This window comes from Oryzias latipes, chromosome 13, assembly GCF_053564925.1.
Source record: "Oryzias latipes strain Hd-rR chromosome 13, Olatipes_Hd-rR_3.1".
NCBI lineage: Eukaryota > Metazoa > Chordata > Actinopteri > Beloniformes > Adrianichthyidae > Oryzias > Oryzias latipes.
Genome location: NC_136249.1, coordinates 12,269,293 through 12,278,314, shown reverse-complemented (window position 1 = coordinate 12,278,314; position 9,022 = coordinate 12,269,293). Strand labels below are relative to the sequence as shown.

The 9,022-nt window shown below is 37.0% G+C and overlaps 1 long non-coding RNA gene across 1 annotated transcript; it reads left to right on the top strand.

The window, feature by feature from the left end:
* LOC144981508 (uncharacterized) lies at positions 1-1,580 on the top strand. Its single transcript, XR_013647132.1, has 4 exons — positions 1-599; positions 676-820; positions 937-1,046; positions 1,136-1,580. It is a non-coding gene; the product is annotated as an uncharacterized LOC144981508 (long non-coding RNA).
* Positions 1,581-9,022: the final 7,442 nt, after the last annotated feature.

The following is a 9,022-nucleotide window of genomic DNA, read 5'->3' as shown; positions in this document are numbered from 1 at the left end:
TAGTTGCTAGTGCTAGTTGCTAGCACTATGTTAGCTACTTCGTCACGTTTTTGTAAGTATGCAGTATATTTCATAAATATACTTTAAAATACAATTAAGGATATTTTGGTTCTGTTTAAACGTGTCAAATTTAATTTTTGTTTAGTTAAAATGTATTTCAGTGTTTAAGAAGTATGCTACTGTACTAAGCTAACTTGAGTTATTGCTAGCCCAATACTGCTCAACTGTAACTCAGTTTTATGCTAGGGTTGCCAGATTGGGCAGTTTCCCACCCAAATCGGCCAGTTTGTCATGTATGCTTGATGATCTTAATGTTTGAATGAAAACTTGCTGTTATTAAAAATTCTGATTTTAACATTTTTTAAGTTTGTGAGTTACTATTGTTGGCAGAAATTAAAACACAATTTGTGATCACTTCTAGTGAAGAAGGATAGTATGCAAGTACAAACCAGGCATTATAAAACTCTGCAGGAAATGTACACAAAGTAGAAGCCCAACGTAGCTGATGTATACCAGTTTTTTTATCTGGAGTTTCAGGTCATAAGAGAAGATACCAGAGCTTCATCCATCGTGGATATTTATCCAGAGAATTGCATCATGTAAGTATTATGTAAAAAGCATAAAGTAAAATTTTAAATGTTTATATATTTTTCACTACTTGGTTTGTCATTGCAGGTGCCTAGAGAAATGCATAGAGTCCTTGCTCCCCACAATGATGAATTCTTCGAGGAAGTCAGAATGAAATGGGAGGATTGCTGCGCCAGGGTCATTTTACGGAAGGCAAAGAAGGCAATAAAGCCACCAATCAACAGGGATAAAAGTAAGTTCATGCCTTTTTGATACATGTAGTTAGATGCGTGAATGCTTCTTCTCAAAAAAAACTTTGTTGTATGTGTTTCTTCTTCAAGAAGTACAATTCAATTTATTGTGTTTCAGTGGAAGCCAACTTTGCTCTGGTGAAGGCCCTTCCCATTCTCTTTCCCCCAGTGGCACCTCCATCAAAGAAACTGGGGTGTGCTAGTGAAGCTTTACTGCATGTTCAGGAGGTAAATTTTTATTTTTGCCCTAAGCAGATACATAAAGAAATTACTACATTGGAGATACTAAAGTAAATACGTTTTTTTCTGCTTTATAGTCAACAGAAGATCCAAACGTCCTCATCCAGAAGAAAGGCCTTTCAAGTCCAGTCTTGGTGTTCGATGGCTGTAGATGAATCGTTGCTATTGGTTTGATGCCAGTTACGTTTGAAAAAGAAAAGCTTCACCAGGGTCTGATTTTCTAAATGGCATATTATTACACACTACATCTGACATACACAAAATGCGTGGCCACCCTTTTGTCATTCAGACAGATCCTTCAGGATCCTATTCACAAGCGCGACATCACCACCACATGAAAGAGCATTAAAGTAAAGAATTTGTTGGAAGATGAACTGCTTTTGCAGTTTAATGTTTATGTCTGTTCTTTAGATGAGTATTCTAATTGTGTTGTTAAAGAAACTGTTGTTTTCCTAGAAAATTTGGGTACATTTGTAACACAAATCTCAGTTTGTAAGTTGAATAAAAGAATCGAAAAGTGAATTTGTTTTCATTCTTTTTAGTATTGAAACAAGAAAAAATATATTTTGCAACTGCTTGTTTCAAGATTTATTTTCTGAATTTTAGTGGGCAATACATTTTAATCAAGCTCCTATATCCTAGTTTCTAGTTTTTTTGTCTTAAATTACTGCTTAAAATAAGTGTTTTTGCCTAATTTCAAGATTTAACCAATTTACTATGGCTTTGATATTTTTACTTAAATCAAGACATCTTGTTAAGTAAAATTTACTAGCTGCACTGGCAGATAATTTGACTTATTTCTAGTCAATTTCTACTAAAAACAAGTCCTTTTTTTAGAATTAAGATAGTGGTTTTTGGCAGTGTAACCAATGTTACCATTATTTTCTCACTTTTCTGACATGTTACTTATTTTCTATAAATTACTTAATTAACTAAAATACATTAACAAACATTTATTACAAACATTAAAAAAGTTTTATGCATTGTTAGCATTTCTCTTCATAGCCAAAGAGTCACAAAGGAGGGATGAAGGAGCTGCATGAGGCTCCAGACTGCAGACCCTTGAGCTAAGATATGAGCTAGCCATGCAATTCTCTTAGCCAATTTAAAGGGCCTTGTTTTAATCAGTTGATCTACTATCTGAAGGGTTTTCTTTTTAAACTACTGTAGCAATTCAATTTAAACAAATAAATGACCTAGCTGCAAAAATATCAAGTTTTGCATTTTATTTCCAATTGCAAAGTGATCCTAATACATGGCCAGGAAAAGGTCGAGGCAGTTTGAAAGGTAAATTAATTCTTTGAAATGTTTGTTTTAAATTGGACTAAAAGCACAGTGTGTATTCTGATCTATTTGAATAACCTTTTTTTGTCTTACCTATTTTTCTAAAAAATATCTAACCTCCTTCTTATACACCTTTAAAACAGCACTCACTTTTCGTATTTAATCCAATTATTTGGATATGTATCAAAGTGCTGCTGTTCATTGCATCCAAAAACTCACTTTTTGGAAATATTTTGTGTCAGGCAAATAAATGTTGTGATTAATGCAGATCCAACCAATCGGTTGCCAGTACCACCCATATGAACAGTTTTTAAGGGATGCCTTAACAATACAGCAAAATGTCCCATTTTACTACATTCCATCACTTTAGTTATGCACTACTACCAACACTACCAGTGGGCAGTGGTTCTATATATCTATATTTAGTTATATAAAACCTCCTCACCTTTTTCAATATAAGGCTCATTAGATAAAAAGCAGGCTACATGAAAAGAAGCAGAACAGGTCATGAACGCAAATCAAGAAAATATGGAAGATAAATGACTGAGATGCAGGGACATTCCTCTTCATTAATCAGTGCGCCTCAGGCTACTTAAACTGAGAAGTACGTTTCCGATTTATTTCAGCACAGTCTCACTTAAGCCTCCTTTGTATCCAGCTTACCATCTCCCTCCATTTATTCGTACCTCTTAGGACCTCCAGCTTAACTTAAATGAATCTATAATCCATAGCTCCCCCTTTTTTTCATCAATGTTTCTACCAGTAAAGCATAAATAATAATTAGGAGGGATAGAACACAAAAAGTTAGGAGTTGCATTTGTGTGAAAACTTTCTAGCTGTAGTTCTCTTTTGCAATTTGACCTTTATCATGCCAAGAGATGGCAGGAATGCATTTTATTGTTTCTATGGAAAAAAAACAATGATAATTTTGCTGCACTAAAATTATAGAAAGTAAATTAAGATATTTAAGTCAGATTTTGACATGATCTCACGAGACTTGGCAGACCCAAATGCCGGAACCGAGAGGGGAGGGGGAAGATAGCTGTCAGAGGCACCATGACAGATTTTTTGACAAGTAGTTCCATCTTTTTTTTTAAACTGAGACCACTTACCTGGTATATTAAAATATTCCAAATGCTGCTAGTTGTAAAGTATTTATAGTGGACCTAAATGATCAGTATGTATCTTAAAAATTAAATTGGGCAGTAATTCTGCCCTACATTTAATAATATATGTTCTATTCTTACATATTATCCCTTATTTTGTGAGGAGGAGCCTTTGTCAAGGCTATGGCACAGTAGTAAAACCACTGGACCTGCAGAGTTCTTCCATCTGAGACCAAATTATGTCACAGTCCTGGAAGGACATCCAACATAAACACTGTCAAATACCAAAAATTACTTGAATGCAAATAAATTCACTGTAGTGACCCCATTATGGGCAGCAGCCAAAAGGCACTATTTTACCAGAAGGAGTCTCTTGGGGTTTCAAATCTCCTTCAAACTCCCCTCTTCATTCATAGTCAATTATTTCTTATTTTTATATTTATATTTTTTAAGAATCTTTGTTTTGAAAGACTTTGTCAGAAAACCAAAAAAAACAAAAAAAAAACGTAAAAACGAAATGTGTGATATGCTCATATTTTTTTTAGAAACTTCAGAAGTAACTGAATGGCTCAGTTGGGTGAGTGTAGGCCTGGTGTGCAGGAAACCAGAGTTTGCTTCCTTGGCGCATCCCACCTATAACCCCAACCACCTGTGCAAATCGGTGAAAGCTGATTCGCTTTGGCAACCCTGATGGAATATGCCAGAAGATGAATGACATTTTTAAAAAGGTAAGATGAATGTTTGAGTTTTGTTGATAACTGACGGTAAAAGTCTGATGACCGATTTACCTGCTAATGTTCCTTTCATGTGATCAACAATAAAGCTAAATGTTGATCAGAAATCTAGAGTTTTCCTCTTAAAAGTTACGGCAAATAAAGTACAGAACATGAATTTTGAAAATATACTAATTTGATTCATTTTTCTTTGATTGCACTATATTCTCCTTAAGAAATAGGTCATTTACAGCACACGTAATGTTTAGATTGCTAAAACATGGAAAACAGCTCAAATGCATTTGGGTTTACTACAATATCTGGAGGCAAAGTTTGGAACAATTGCAACCTAATGGCATAGACCTGCAGAGAGAGGGCTGCTGGTTCAAGATGTGGGGCTGGAGGGATTAAATCTGGGTTAAGTGTTTGTTTGTCCCCCTTTGAACAAGTTCCAATGTGAACCCATCTGAAGGTGAAAGGGTGTCTAGCTCATTGTTCTCAACTATGATCCTCGGGGCACATTGCCCTGCATGTTTTCCATCCTGCTCTGCTTATTATCAGGCTCTGCAGAAGCCTGACAATGACACTCATCAAAGGCAGGTGTGTTTGAGCAGAGTTGGATTCATAAATGCAGGACAATGTGCCCCGAGAACCAGGGTTGGAAAACACTGTCCTAGTTAATGGGAGTTCACTTTCAATAGAGTTCGCCATAAATAAAGGTAAAGAAAAAGGTTTATTGTTAATTGAACCGTGACAATTGACCCATTGGAATTGGTAGAAGAGGGAGCCACCTTCCCATCTGCTATCAAAAGCTGCAAAGGAAGAATTTAGGATTCTCATTCTGAGGGGCTTAATGCCTTAACTACAACATAAAGATCTCTAATACATAACAAAGTAAATAATTCTGGTATCCCATAAAATGAAATGCCCCAGGAGTTTGGAGACTGTCTTGTGGTTTCCATCAAGTGTTTCAAATGTCTTGGCATTTGTTAGGAAACTTGACAAGGTTGGACCTTTCAGCGGAGGTGAAATCTCAAGTATTCGTAAAAGGCTTGGGCTGAAAACACTCACTTCTGGACAGTACAACCCTGAATTAAACAATTGTGGCATTTATAGAAAAGAATACCAGCTTTCAGAATTCAGACGTGATAATATGCATCAATTGGAGGCAGATGAGGAACAGACAAACAATCTAAATAAAGTTGCGTTCACACCCAACGGGATTTGCGTGTCAGGAGCATCCAGTTTCAAATGTGAAGTTAATGTACAGACCAGACCAGAGATCCTGTGGCGTGAATTAATTGTTGGGCAAAGTGTGTCGGTTTAGCAGCAGCGTGTTTTCAGTGAGAGTTTAAAAATCTGAACTTTGGCAAAGAAGACGCAACACATCAGGGACTCAGTTTTGGCACGTGACGTGTTGATGACATGATCAGTGGGTGCAGTCCAAATCCAATATGAAGGAGAAACTGATCGTTTTCCACTTGAACTTTATTATATTTACGTAATATAAAAAGGTCCTCTAATTTCATTTTTTTTTCTTCTTTTTCTTCCCTCCTTAAACTAATGTGGGACAGCAAGACGGCAAACTGGGTCACAGAGAGGCGGAAGTGCCGCTGAAAGCAGCTGTCCCTCAGCTCTGGCAGTGGACGGTGAACCTCACTGCACTGGGAGAGTCTCATGAATTGGTCTCATGAACCGAGACATGGAGACGTCCTCTTTAAAATAAATGTGATCTCTCAAATTAAACCATGTTTTATGTGGATTGTAAATAATAAAAACAGAAACAGCTTCTTCTATAGCAAACAGGCTAAAAACCTTTAACAGTAGCTCCTGCCATATAAGTCTGGAAAATCTAGTTTATAAACAGATTTTTGGACAAGCGACGAACAGTGTATTTGACACGCAAATCAGTGTAAAAGCAGCCTTTTTCTTAGTGACAAAGTTCCTTTAGAAGTATTAAATTAGTAGCATTTATTAAAATTGTCAATAACTTCATGAAAAGATAGAGATATATTCTATATAATGTGTTTTAGCTCTTTGCCTATTTTCTCTTATCTTTTCCGTTTAATTTTGTGTTCTTGCTTGCTCATACAATTTCCCTGCAGGACTCCACTATGTATACAAACATTTCCACATAATAACTATCAAGACTTGTATATTTTAAAAAATGGATCTCCCTTTTTAACAAGACACCCATGAGGGTTGCTGTCGGTCACCTTTCCTCTTTAAGGAAAGGGGACTGAAGATGCTGTTAACAAGGCGAGCGATTTTAAGTTAACAAGGACATGTTATTTGCCTTCAGCTCTGCCAAATCATCTCCTCAATGAATCACATGCGCAGACACACACACACAACCCTTGTCAGTCACTGTGGTCCTCAAAATGATGCCAAATGAAGCAGAGCAGCATGCTTTCTGCTTTAATGTGCAAAGCTTTCATCTTTGAAAACAAAACATGCACCTGCAAAGAACAGGGGGAAAATAATTATACATTCCAGCAAAATCAAGGTAGAAATATTGCATTAATTATAAAATCTTGTTATTTGACTGCATCAATAAAAGACACATCAATGCGGACAAGTGTTTTCATTTGTTTCTTTTGGTTTTTGTTGGTTTCTTTGTCACCTGAATGACTTTCTGAAGGCCACTGTGGCATATACGTCTGCCCAGCAAACTACACAACAGTACATAAATACAAACAACAAATTCAGTGGCCCCGGTGGAGGAGACAGTAGCAACAAAGTCTGCTTTGTTCTAAGTGACTGCTTTAATCTTTAATGTTAGTTGGTTGCTGGTGGCAGCCAATGGCTTTTGGATTACTTCAGTGTTGTCACACCACAGAGGCAAGCCAAATAATATACCTCCCAGGGGCTAAAATAGACATGCTGCATCAAGCAAATTACAGACACCGTCATGCAAACACTCCAACATGGTCCAATATATTCACACTGAAAAAAAAAAAAACACACACACACGCATGGATCCATTCAGTCATGATAGGTCCTGCATAAAAGCTTACATTATTTCAAATGATATCCTTTACTATCAGTTTTACCTGTGCTAAGATAGAACATCATCACAGACTTTTGATAGAAGAGGCTTTATTATATGTAATTGGATTTGCTTTATTACACACGTTCACAAGAAAGCATAGGCAATTTGGCTTCAACCCTTAAACAATACATATGCTTTTTTAATATTGGCCAAAGACAATTTTGAAGAGTTTCCTTATAATCTCTACTGTCTTTAAGATAACTTTCACGAGTAAATGTTAACAATGACCCTCCAATCTGAGCATCATCAAGTCCAGAAAAAATCTTGGTAGTCTATAACTGTTAGTGTACTTCTGGATAATAACTATAGAAAACAATGAAATGGAAAAAGCTTTGCTACAGCATTAACCAAATGTATTTATGGGGCAAAACTTATTTTTCTTTCCTTGCCTCCACCATCAGAGGGGTGTACTGTAATTTTTTTTAAAGTCTGCCAAAATTGGCAAATTCAGGAGAAATTGATCAAATTAACAAGCGGTACTGACTTTTCAGAAAAAAAAGGGAAACACATTTAATAAATGTATTACATAGAACATCCAAACCCCTTCATTTAGAAACTCAGACTGATTGAAATCAAGCTCCCTTGTCTTTTCTGATTTAAAGCCAACAGATGTTGCAATTCCTCAAATGACCACTAGAGGTAAGCTTCAGAATGGAACAATTTCTTATTGATCCCTAAGTTAAGAACTCCAAATATAGGAAATAACAGCATTGTAGCACTCATCCTGGCAGCTCAGGAACAAGCCCTGGGCACCAAAGTGATTGAGGCTCAGATCTACCACACCAGAGAAGACCCAAGGAGTAGACAGTGCAAAGAGGCACCTGAAACAATCCAGCACATAACTGCATGGTGTAAGATGCTGACTAGGAAAGCATACATGGAACTCCATCACCATTGGCTGGAATAATATACAGGATCCCGTGTGCAGAATATGAACTGAAAAACCCAAAGTCAAAATGGGAAACACCTCCGAAGGTGGTAGAGAATGAGAAAGCAAAGATCCTGTGGGACTTCCAGATCCAGACTGATAGGATGGTAATGGTGAACGAACCAGACATTGTAGTGGTGGATAAAGAACAGAGGAAAGCCGTTGTGGTGGATGTGGCAGTGCCAAGCGATGGGAACATCAAGACGGCACTTGAGAATTTGGAGAAATACCAGGGACTCAGAGAAGAACTGGAGAAAGCATGGAAAGTGAAGGTGACAGTGGTACCTGTGGTAATTGGAGCACTCGGGGCAGTAACCCCCAAGCTGGAGGAGTGGCTACAACAGATCCCTGGAAAGACCTCAGACCTCTCAGTCCAGAAAAGCGCAGTGCTAGGAACAGCTAAGATACTGCAGGACTCTCAAGCTCCCAGGCCTCTGGTAGAGGACCCGAGCTTGGAGGAGAAACCACCCATGGAAGGGTGTATATACAGCATAAATAAAAAAATTAATATATATATATATTTTTTTCTTAATTTCACAAATTGTAATAATAATAATAAACTAAAATACAATGAACCTATTTTAGTTTTTATCTGTGTTGTTTCATGTGTTGTCATTATAGGATCTTGAGTGACTGCCCATCATTAAAGATCTCTCCAATCACCGCTACATATTTCCCAATAGTTTATGCTGATGTTGATGGACATGGTCCAAATTGCCTTCAACTTATTAAGCCTCAGTCAATGACTAAAATTCCTAAGGGGTCGGGAATGGTTGTTCTTCAAAATTAGTTTTTATAGTTTCATTTAGTTTGGAAGTGTTTGGCAAATTTTTATGTAGGCTCACATCTTTTGCACCAAAGCAACATGCCCAAATATGGTA